The sequence below is a fragment of the Diceros bicornis genome, chromosome 17 (genome assembly GCF_020826845.1).
Source record: "Diceros bicornis minor isolate mBicDic1 chromosome 17, mDicBic1.mat.cur, whole genome shotgun sequence".
NCBI classification, from domain to species: domain Eukaryota; kingdom Metazoa; phylum Chordata; class Mammalia; order Perissodactyla; family Rhinocerotidae; genus Diceros; species Diceros bicornis.
In genome coordinates this window covers 25,569,342-25,581,396 of record NC_080756.1, presented here as the reverse complement: position 1 = coordinate 25,581,396, position 12,055 = coordinate 25,569,342, and the positions used below count along the sequence as shown (strand labels likewise).

At 36.7% G+C, this 12,055-nt stretch overlaps 1 protein-coding gene across 1 annotated transcript in view; it reads right to left on the bottom strand.

Annotated features, from left to right (window-relative positions):
* Nucleotides 1-12,055, bottom strand: part of ADAMTS20 (ADAM metallopeptidase with thrombospondin type 1 motif 20) — a 179,772-nt gene that overhangs the window by 144,528 nt on the left and 23,189 nt on the right. The gene's annotated exons all lie outside the window — the stretch shown is intronic.

Here is a 12,055-nt window from a genome sequence, read left to right as displayed (position 1 = left end):
TCCAGAGGTCTGGACGTTCTCCACATGAACCAGCCTATCTGTCGCCTGACCTGGTGATGGGCCCAACTCTCACTCCAGCAGTAATGATCTTCACAAAGTGTGGAAGATAGGATGGGACCAGACAAGAACATGGACTATCCTTGTGCAGTTTTCCCCTGCATTGGTACTCATTGTGAGACCAGCTCAGTCTCATTTCTAAATGTCTTTAAATGGGGCTGCTTTTGAACGCTGCAATACTGCATCAGATTCTAACGGCAAATAATTAAAACCTTTGCTTTCTCTTCATGAGGAAAGCGTCACATGGCTAAGCAGTAGAGAGCCAAAGATGAAAAATTACTTCACTAAGCACTTGCAATTAAGTTCTGTTTGGTAGACCAAATGAAAACTAAAACGAGCTATATGGCTGATGAGTTATCTAATACTTCAGATAGAAAAATTTACATTTATTGCTCTCTGCAAATCTATTGAGTAATTTTCACTTCTCTCATATACCTGGTGAGTAAATCTAAAACAATATTAAATGTACAAAACAAAAATGATGACATCCTTATACAGCTCATATATCATGGTCCATCATTTTAATCATTTCCTTCAATAGGCCCTCATCTTCCTTGCTCTTTTCCTATGCAGAAGGGAAAAATTACAAATTCACTCATGAACATAGATGCAAAAATTCTAAAGAAAATATTACCAAACCCAGGCTCGTAAGAACACAAGGTGGACTTGCCATTTGAGAACCAATTAACTGAACAAAGGGAAAAAATACATGATCACCTTGGTATATGCAGAGAGTTCTGATAAAATTCATCATTCATTCATAATAAGAATTCTTAAGCCAGGAATTTAGAGGAATTTCCTTAATCAGATAAAAGATACCTAAGGAAAACCAACAGACATTGCACATATTGGAAAAGATTGAAAGCTTTCCTTCTAAAATTGGTGATGAGGCAAGGATTTTCATTATTGTCATTTCCATTCAACATTGTTCTAGAAATCCTAGCCAGTGCAATAAATAAAAAGAAATGAAAGGCTGAAAGATTGGAAAGGAAAAAGTAACTGTCTACATGATTGTTCATGAATAAAATTCAAAACTATCAACCAATAAACTATTAAAATATATGATCAAGGTTGCTGAATATAAGCTCGATATTAAAAAATGTCTGCATTTTTATATAGAATAATTGGAAAATGAAATTTTAAAAATTGTATCACTTACAATAAAAACTCATACTTAGGAAGAAAACTAGCAAAAAATGTACAAGACCTTTACAAAGGAATCTATAAAATATTATGTGGGAAATTAAGGAAGAATAAATGGAGGATATACCATACTGATGAGTTAGAAGACACATTATAAAGATGTCACTTCTCCACCAAATTGATCTACTGATCCAATAAAATCTAATCAAAACTCTTTTTTTCCTTTTGAGGAAACTAACAAGCTGATTCTAAAATTTGTATGTAAACACAAAGGGTCAAGAATAACCAAGACAATCTTGAAGAATAAAGTCAAGGGCTTCTTCTAACACATTTCAACACTTATAATAGAGCTATAATATTTTTAAGACAGTATAGTATTGTCACAAAGATGAAAACAGACCAACGGAAGAAAAGATAATGTGCCAAACAGATCCACATACTATAGGGACCTTTTTCTGAATAACTGTTATATATGCTAATCTTTTTTAATTCCTATGAAATATATCAATTAACTTTTACAACAAAATAAAGTTTTATTTACTATTGCTTTTGATAGTTTTATTAAGCCCACTATTTTTGGATTTTGACAAAAGGAATAAATCAAAGTTTGAAATTGATATATTGAGCTCTTACCTTCAAACAGGTATTTCATTTTATTTAATGCTATACCCCAAAATTTAATATATGACATTTTTTTAATGAAGGTATTCACAACAGGATTAGTCTCCAACAAGGAAGGCCTAAAGATAGTTCATCTAAATCTTGTTTATAATACCTTATTTTTATAAGTTTTATTCATGCAAATATTCTTGAACTCATTCCAATTAACACAACATTTAAGGTCACCAATCATACCTACTTTGCAAAATTCAATAATCAGTTCCAAATCTTTATATTCTTTGAATTCTCAACCCCATTTAGCCAATTAATTGGTCCTATGCTTCTGAAAATCTTTCTTCACTTGGGCTTTGGGGCACACATGCCTCAGTTCTCTTGCTATCTCCCTGGCCTCTACTTTTCAGTCTTCCTAGTTTTCTCCTTATCTTCCTAACTGCTAAACATTAGCATGCCCTATAGTTCAGTCCCTGGATTTTTCTCTTCTATATCTAATCCATTCCCTACACAATTCCATACAGCCTTTTATCTTTAAATATCATTTATATTCTAACTCCTAAATTATGACCTCAAGCCCAGACCCCACTACTGACCTTACAACTCATATATTCTATGCCTACTTGACTCTTCTGCCCTTGGATGTCTACTTGGCACCTCAGACTCAAAATATCTAAAACCTAACTCCTGATATTCTCTCCTATACCTGTGGTTCCTGCAGACTTCTCCATCTCAGTAAATGACAACTCCATTGTTCCATGTGCTTAGGCAAAAAAAACTTAGAATAATCTGTGACAACTCTTACTCTCAAGCTCTCCACCCACCCATGCACCCGTCAGCTTGACCATTGTAATATATACAGTATCTGGCCACTTCTCATTAACTTCATGGCTACCACCCTAATTCAAGATGTCATTTCTCAACATGATTATTGCAGTACCCACCCCCCAACCCTCCTTCTGCACTTGCTTCTAGTCTTTTCTCTATATAACAATCTGAGTGATACCATCAGAATGTAGGCTGATCATGTCATTCCTCCAGTGGCTTCCAGTATTAGAGTTATAGCCAAAGTCGTTATCATGACTTACAATGTCCTATGTGTTGAAGTGGACTCTCCACGAACCTAAAGCAGCTTAAACTTCTGATCTCTCACTTTCAAAGTCCCCTTCTAAGGCCTTGGAAGGAATCCGAGAAATTTTGCACTGATAATTTTTCTGTTATTTTTCTTAACGTCCCCCTCCCCCCAATTTGTTTAATCTTCAGGCCCCACAACCTGGCTCTACCCATAACTACATGATCTAGCCTCCCGCTACCACTCTGACTTCATCCTCTACTGCCCTCTCTCCTTCCCTCATTGCACTTGTACAGGCTGGTCATGGGACATGTTAAGCAGGCCCTAGCACTTTTGTAGCTTCATTGAAGGAGGTACTCAATAAATATTTTATAAATGAATAAATAAATCCATGTCAGGGCAAGGTTGAGGCCTCATCCTCCAGAGTTATTAATGTGAAACAAGAACAAGAGTCTCCTCTTAGCAGTTAGCTTTTTTCCTCACTTATTCAGTGCCAACCCCCACCCCAGAATGTGGAGCAGGGAAAACCTGTACACACATCTCACCACTGCACTCTTCTTGCTTTGCTTCTCCTTTCATCTCCTGGCCAACCATGAGGTGGGAAACAGAAAGAGTAGGCTTTTTATTTATTGACCCTACACCATAAGTTTTCTCCTTCCAGCTAAATGCTATGAACTGAATACTCCAGGACTAGTAGTGAATATAGTAAAGTGATAAGTCAGAGATTTCTTCCATTTTCTTGTTGTACAATCAGATTTTGAAAGTCACAACCTGAATATTACCTTGGCCTTTCTATTTGCACTCTCCTCATTCCCCAAATAAAAAACTGAGGGGTAGTCATCAGGCAATCCCAATTTGATGGAATATATACAAAATTATTGAGTACCACAGCAGTGGAAAATGAGTTAACTGAAAACTCTGAAAAGTCTTACACTAAGAATAATAATAATAGTTCTCTTCCTTTTACCGTAGCCTGTATTTTAGTTATTAATATCTCAGCCCTCTATCCACTCTACTTCTCTCAACACCAAGTTCAGCTGTTTATCTATTAATGTCAAAGTATCCCCTGTACTTCATTCTGTACTTTTCATCAGTTGTTGGCATCTCCTTTGCAGTGCTCAAAGTTACCTCAAACACAATTTTTCCAACACCAGTATCACAACCATCCACCCTTTGTTGGTGCATATTCTCATTTTCCCAACCCAGCATCCATTCATCTAATTTCTCACAACAGTCTCAATTTCTCTTTGGGTACCTATCCCCATCCACTCTTAGTCTGTAGTTCCAATTGCATTGACCTGAGCAGAGGGAGTCTGGCTGATTACAGCTCTGCCTCCAATGATAGCAATTGGTTCAGGTCAAGTCAGGCCAAACCAAATAATCAGACCATACGCCAGGACCTTAGTTTGAACTATTGGGGGAAATGACTCCCAAGTCCCACCGGATTGCAGTTGAGTTAAAGCCCAAACCCCTTAACATGGCTTACAGAAACCTTCATGAGTTTGCTCCTGCTTACCTCTCCAGCATCACATCATCCTCCCATCTCCTGGCATCCCACACTTTTTCCTAACTACTTTTAGTTCCCTAGGTGGTTCAAGCACTGTCTCATCTCCAGGTGTTTGCACATGCAGTTGCTTCCATCCGGAATATTTCTCACCCTCTCCCTTTCCCCAACTAATTCCTACTCATCTTTTGGGTCTCAGACAATGAGTTATTTTCTCAAGTAAGCCTTCTCTGACTTCCACATCTGAGCTAGGTCTTCCTCTGAGGCCCCAAGTCATCTTCTGAATGAACCTCATCTTACATATTTGCCTGTGAACAGAAAAGTTATTTTGGTACTCACAATTCCTCAACTGTTTACACAGCAGTTATTATATCCATAACATAGTATTAGCTGCTGTGAAGAATGTGAGAAATAAAATGTAACCTTTTACTTTGAGGAACATAAACACAGAAACTTAAGTGGGATAGCAGATGCATATAACAAATTGTAAAACAATACAAGATAGTATTAATTATGTACAGAATAAATAGTACAGCCCCTAAAATGTGAGATATTCTATGGCCAGAGATTCTGAAGCCTATATTCCTTATCTTATGAAATTATGAGCAAGTACCTTAACCACAGGAGAGCAAATAAGATGCTAATGATAAAACAATCGAATAGCAATTTTCAGTAAAGCAACAGTCTGTAATAAGGTACAGTTAGTAAAAGAGCTAAAAACTAATGACTCTACTCACATTTTTATCTCTATAAGTGAAGTATTTAAAAAAACTCATTTAGACCAAACGGATTTTTTTTAAAAATTTGAGGAGATATATCTCACTGTGGAAGGAAAAGATTAAAGAGAAATTTCTTAAAGGAGAAAGAGTATGAGTAAGAGTATGAAACAACCCAAAGAGTATGAGTAAGAGTATGAAACAACCCAAAGGAAATACAAGGTGGGAGACAGATCTTTGAAGAGCGAATACTGTTATAAGAAAGAGTAAATGGAGGGCCGGCCCAGTGGTGCAGCAGTTCGGAGCATGCGCTCCACTTCGGCGGCCTGGGGTTCACAGGTTCGGGTCCCAGGCATGCACTGATGCACTGCTTGTCAAGCCATATATGGGTTTATATGGGACGCTTGGTGGCATCCCATATAAAAAGTAGAAGAAGATGAGCACGGATGTTAGCCCAGGGCCAATCTTCCTCAGCAAAAAAAAGAGGAGGATTGGCATCGGATGTTAGCTCAGGGCTGGTCTTCCTCATAAAAAAAAAAAAAAAGAAAGTAAATGGAGATGTATTCAATTCTTGCAGTGGAGGCTTACTGCTGTCCAGTAAAAACTCATAGGAACTTCACCAAGTTGCAAAGTGACTAAAAACTCTAGATAGGGATTTCAAAACAGGAAGTGGACCAATGTAAAGCAAAGACAGAAAAATTCTTTATGAGGTAGAACAGACAAACAGAGACACAGTATATTTCAAAGAAGGGTTAATAGCCTCAGTCCCTCCTCAACAGATTTGATGAACACATGAACAAGAACAGGTCGACATGGGCCAAAAAAGAAAAACTAGAATTCCTATCAAATGAGAAGCTCTAATTTTATAGACAGTGAAAAGCAATCAAGTCATAACAAATATGAAAAGTGGTTTGACACCATTATACTTAAGACACTGGCACAGCTTACTCTTCAATTAGGGGTTATAACTATGATAGCTTCTTAGACCTCAAGATTCATAATTCTCTCCTATTCATTTCCAAGCTGACACAGAGAAAACATCAAGAAAAAAAAACTTTGCCTTCAAAACTAGAAAAGAATGAGTCATTTCTACCCACAAAGTGATCTCCAGTTTAATGATACAGTATGAAATACATAATCCTCATATAAAGAAAGGAAGATTTTAAAAGACTTAAATTCTTCAGAGTAGATAGGTAGTCCTTGCTCGAAAGGACTGTTATCACATCTAAAACGTAAGGGATTAAAGTTACCTTCCATCTTATATATTTTCAAAATGCACCTCTGATTGATTCCTAGCACATTGGTTCCCTTCCTCGTTTGCCCATTTCACATAATTCACTCAGTGTGACAATCATCAACCTCATTAGAAATAAAACTAGATAAGAAAACTTTACAAATAAAACAGGGCTTCAAAGCTCTGAGACATTGCCACAGACATAACGACAACATAAAGCAAGCATGTACGGCAGATTTATTCTCCTCTTTGGAATGCATTATTAAATACATGTACCTTTCACTATTATGGCAAACAGAGCACACGATTGGAAAAATAGATCAACTAATATTGATAACCCTGTACGCATGAAACAAACAACTGTCATAACACCACTAGGTGTTTTCCCCTTACAGAGAACATCTCTAAGTTGAGGAAGATTATATCTTAGAATTACTCTAAGGCTCAATGAGACATGACTATGAAGAGTGCTTGGGAAAGTATAGAGCTTTTCATCATATATGAGGTAGTTCTATTCCATAGCATTCACAACCTCAAAACCTTAAGATGTCAAATTTCGCAATCTAGGATTTTTCTTTGGTTTGGGACAAAATTTTACTTAAGAACATTACAAATACAATAAGGCTGAAGAATAGCTACTTAAGAAAATAAACTACTTTTATACATTTTAGAATATTGATTAACAAAGCAAGAGGGGAGACCCGAATGCTTGAGGCAAATAATTTGTTATTCAAATATATATGTCTTCTCTAGTTAATAGAGAAGCTACTTTTTCAGAAAGTAACACTTGTCAAGTTTCCATTATAGCATGTGCTTGATTTAGGCAGAAATTTGGAAGCTAAAGAAAAAAGGCTTCTTTTAGGGAGTGTGGACAAAGAGGGAGGTGTAGGAGAGAGAAAGGCTTCAGATTCAGATGTATTGAATCTAAGATGCCACTGGGACATCGAAGAAAACATGAGCAGACAGTTATTGACCTGAGATTTAATCTTAAAACAAGCTGAAGTTAAGACATTTTTAAAAGTATGTATCATTTAAATTAGTAGTTAAAATTAGGCAAGTAGAAAAAAATAAATCATGTAGACATATAAAAATGATGGCCAAAAAGAGCACTTCTAAAAATTGCTTAACTTAGAAGATGGGAAAGCAACAACAACCAGGAAGGGAAACGGGAGGAATGATAAGAAGGAAAAGTAGCCAAGTTGAAAGCAAAGTCCTGTGAGAGAAGCCAAACGAAGAGGAAAATTCAATTAGGAGGAGTTCAATAGGGAGAACTGTTCCCTCAAAATGAAGTAACAGTAAGACAGAGAGATTATTGCTTTTGGCAAGTGAAGGTCATAAGTGATCTTTGAGTGTAGTTTTAGCAAAAGATGGGCATAAGAGGAGATCTCTCTAGTCATTTCTATATATATTTAGAAGCTCAAGTTGACTCAAACACCATTAACAAGTTATTAGTCCAAAATATTGGCCATGGTCATGGCCATATTTACAGTCCTGTCCCTAAATTAATGGCACCTTCTTCTCTGCCCACAAATTTATAAAATGTTATAAGTAGCAGGGACCTTAGAAATCACTAAGTAAGAGATTGCAAATGGGTAGCTAACAAGCCAAATTCAGCTATGTTTCTAACTTTTATTTTCCACTTAAAAAATATCTTAGATTCCAACTTCTTTATAAAATACAAAAGATTTGGTAATACTGGTCCCATATTTATGATGCACCTTTTGCAAGAAGCATACGAATTTCATTGCCCTATGGCCACCTCAGTGTCCTAAAGACAACTCACTTCACTCATTTCTGGTAACTGCCTGGTCCCCTGTAGCTGCAAAGTATCTAAGTTAGAAACTCCCAAACTTGACATTTAAATAGGAAACATTAAATCATTAACCATTCACCACCTACTCAAGGTTAAGACCCAGACAGGTTAAGGTCTCAAAGTCAGTTAGTAGCAGAGCCAGAAGTAGAACTCTGTTCCTTGACCCCAGCTTACTAAGTGGACTGCAGCCTATGCTCAAGACAGTCGATTTCTCCAAACAGACGCTGATTAAATCATCCTTAAAGGAAAGGGAAATAATCTGTATATAAACATAAATTTATTAAAAAGACAGTTCTCATGCATTAACAGAAATATTCTCTAAACAGACCGCTCACACACACACACACACACACAAATCCTTACATTTCAAACTTGAGGAAAAAGCTTTAAGAAAATTATCTACAAATTTACTTCATGTGCACTTTACTTGTTTGACACTTAAATCCTTTTTGACAAGACAGCGGCTTTCTTTTGATTCAGTCTCCCTGCCTTCAGGCTCTTCTCATTCAAATCCAAAACTATCTAGAAAAAATAAAGCTGCCACCTGAGTAACGGAACTTCAAAAGATCACATGACACCCTTGCTTTAAAACTTCTGTGTTTCCCCAATGCCTATGGGACAGCCTACAAAATCCTCCAGCCCTTTCAGATCTGCCAGTGTGCGCCTTCACAGCCTCATCTTCCCCTACTTCCCACTTTTCTCCACCCATATCAGGACTTTGAAGATTCAAATACTATTCCCTCTTATCTGGAGAACTGTTCTAACCAACTTTTACAGATTTTCTATTTGATGATTTGGCAGCCATTAATCACAGGACCAAACTAACAGCCAACGTTGTTTACATCTCCCTCCACAATCCAGCTTTCACAGGCACACTGCAATCACGTAACAAGCCCTCCAACCACAAACCCCAATACCTGTTTTGCTTTCAGCCCAACAAGGGACATCCCCACCTAACAACTTCCCACCACTGTAGTAATAAAGCTTTTTGCCCATGCTTTCCCCTCACTCCTCCTGCCTCCTGACAACCCAGATGATTCCCCATGTGGCCCTGAGTGGTGTGGCATGTCTGTTCTCTTGGAAACTGTAAGTACAGTCACCTCTCAGTATCTGCAGGGGATTGGTTCCAGGACCCCACCCCACCTCCAGTTACCAAAATCAAGTCCCACATACACAATGCAAAGTAGATTGAATCCATGGATGAAGAATCATGGATAGAGAGGGTGGACTACAATAAATTCTTCTTTCAAAGGCAGCTATCTCCATGTCTGTCACTGTACCATACTTGATCAAATAAATCCCAGGTATATTTTTAATTCAAGCCCTCCCTCCCCCCTTTTTTTCTTAGAAAATGCCTACAAATCCTTTGCAAAGGAGATTAAATGGTTTAAATATAACCTCCTTGGTAAAACCCAAGGCAGTTTGTTGCTCAGCCCTTGAGCTGCATACTGTATTGCTCCTAACACAGTTAGGGCAGCCTTGGCTCAGTCTTGTACTTTTTCTGTTTTCATGTTCTTTTACACCCACTGGACTTTGAGAACCTAACTGAAAAGACTCAAATCTTATCTAGTACAATCCTTTACACATATTAGGGATTCAAAGATGGTAAGAATGAATAAACTTAGAAAAAAATCGGGAAAAGCAAAGAAATTTTAAAGCTGGCCAATGTCATCTCAAACCCGTTGAAAGGTATTTCATTTTCACTCACATCAAGTCTTCTGTTTTATTGCTCTACAAGTGTGTCCTACGGTCTCGTCCCATGACACTGAGACAAGCGTGGCAGAGTGACAATGGAAGAAAGGCAGCAAAGCTCATCACATCTCCTGAGAACGTGGGCCAGTTCTGATCCACTCTTGGCGGATAAGCAATAGCAGAACTATACTTAACAGAATCTAGAGATTTTTCTTTCATTCCTACCAATCTTTTCAGGGATTCCCTCCCTACTTGAGTTTTAATTTTGTCAGTGTGTGTGGTGGTAGTTGTGTATCGATTGTTTGTTCATTTCCTGGGTATGTGTATGCTTCTTTTGCCATTTCCACTGGATTTTACATAGAATATGTCTGATGTCTACCTGGAGCCTGGCATCCACAACAGCTAGGTTTGGCTACCAAATATAATTTGTATGGCCTCAAGGCACACAATGAAATTGATGTTGAAAACAATTTAATCTAATGCATCAAGGCTGAAGCCACTATGAATTGCAACATTTTAGGGTCATAATGAACTAAAATCAATAGAAATATGAACACAAAAGGGAATGACTTTTCCTTTTTCACTTAGTCCTTTTTGTTCATGTGCTAAATCTTTAGGCCCACCTACTTGAAGGATGCTCCCAAACGAAGGGTCACCTTTAAAATATATAAGACCCTGCAAGTATTTCTGAATAACAATGTGTGAATTAGGGAAGAAAAAGAGCCTTTGATAACATTTTACTAACTACATTCACAACTCTCCATTTTTACTAACAAAATGATTAGCAGCTAATTATTTAGGCCATTAACTGATTGCCTTTTTTAGGGATTAAAATATGTATGTTAATTGTACCTAAAAATGAAGGTAATTTAAGAACTGTAAAGAATACTACTTTTAATATTTTGTACATAACTGTTGTGGAAAAATATACCGTGATTAAAAGAAAACTAAATCCTATAGCTTTCTGTTTGCTTTTTATTTGCAGTTTTTATAATAAATCTTTAGTATAAAAATTTTTTATACAAAAGGGCCTGGCTTTTCTTGAACCATTTTCTTTCTGATAATGAACACTAATTGTGAATGCAAAACCCTGCATATCATTATGTGAAACATTTATGCATTCAGAGTGTCTACTTGGTGGTTTTCTTCTTAAGAAGCTAAACAATTCATTAAACAAGCAGCTCCTGCATGGGTAGATCAGAACAAGCATAAGCTGCCTTCTGTAGAATTCTATTGTGAGGCTGCACCCATTTGTGTTTGCTTTGAAGCCATAAAAATGAAACCCTTATGCTCATATTAAAAGCATAAGAAAGGCATCTATTATGTCAATAGATTTAAAACACGGCCTTAGACACAGTGAGAACCACTCCAAAATGGCACTCTTATAATAGCAAAGGTTAAGAAGTACATTCCCAGGGAAAACCTTCAAAGGCCTACATATCATTATATCCCAAAACAGATGGCACCGCAGTGTTTGGAACTATAGTTTATGGACACCTACAATCTCAAATAAATCCTTTCTAATCACACTCTTTTGTCTAGATTTTGTACTTTGAGGATAACTGCAGGTGCCTTTCTCCATTCTTCATAGAATGACACACAATGATATGGTGAAGATTCATGTACATATATGGACACAACTCTTAATACAACTCCTATGTAATGTACAAGTATTTTCCTAGCAACAAATTTATACCTTAAAGAAATCTGTGATTCTTAGATTCTAATCTACTACAAAACTCCAGTAGTCTGAATTTTACAGGAAAAAATGATGAAAACATCTCCCTGTCATATACTTCAGGAAGTATAAATTGATAAAAACCACTTTACAAAATAATGTGGAATTATCTAGTATCTATGTGTATACTCTGGAGAAACTCTGAAACACAGGAGATGGGAACAAGAATATTCACAGCAGCATTGTTTATAATAGTGAAAAACTGCAAACAACCTAAAAGTTCATCAACAGGAAAATGGATCTATGAACTGTGATATAGTTCGTATCACAATGAAATGAAATACTGCACAGCAATAAAAATGAATGAATTGCTGCTACATACACAAATATAGATGAGTCTTAAACCATGCTGAGCAAAATGGGTAAGTCACAGACAACTATATACAATATATTTCCTTTATATAAGGGCAAAAGCATGCAAAATTGAACAACGTGTTTTTGTTACTTAGGTTCGATATTTTTTAATTATCTAAA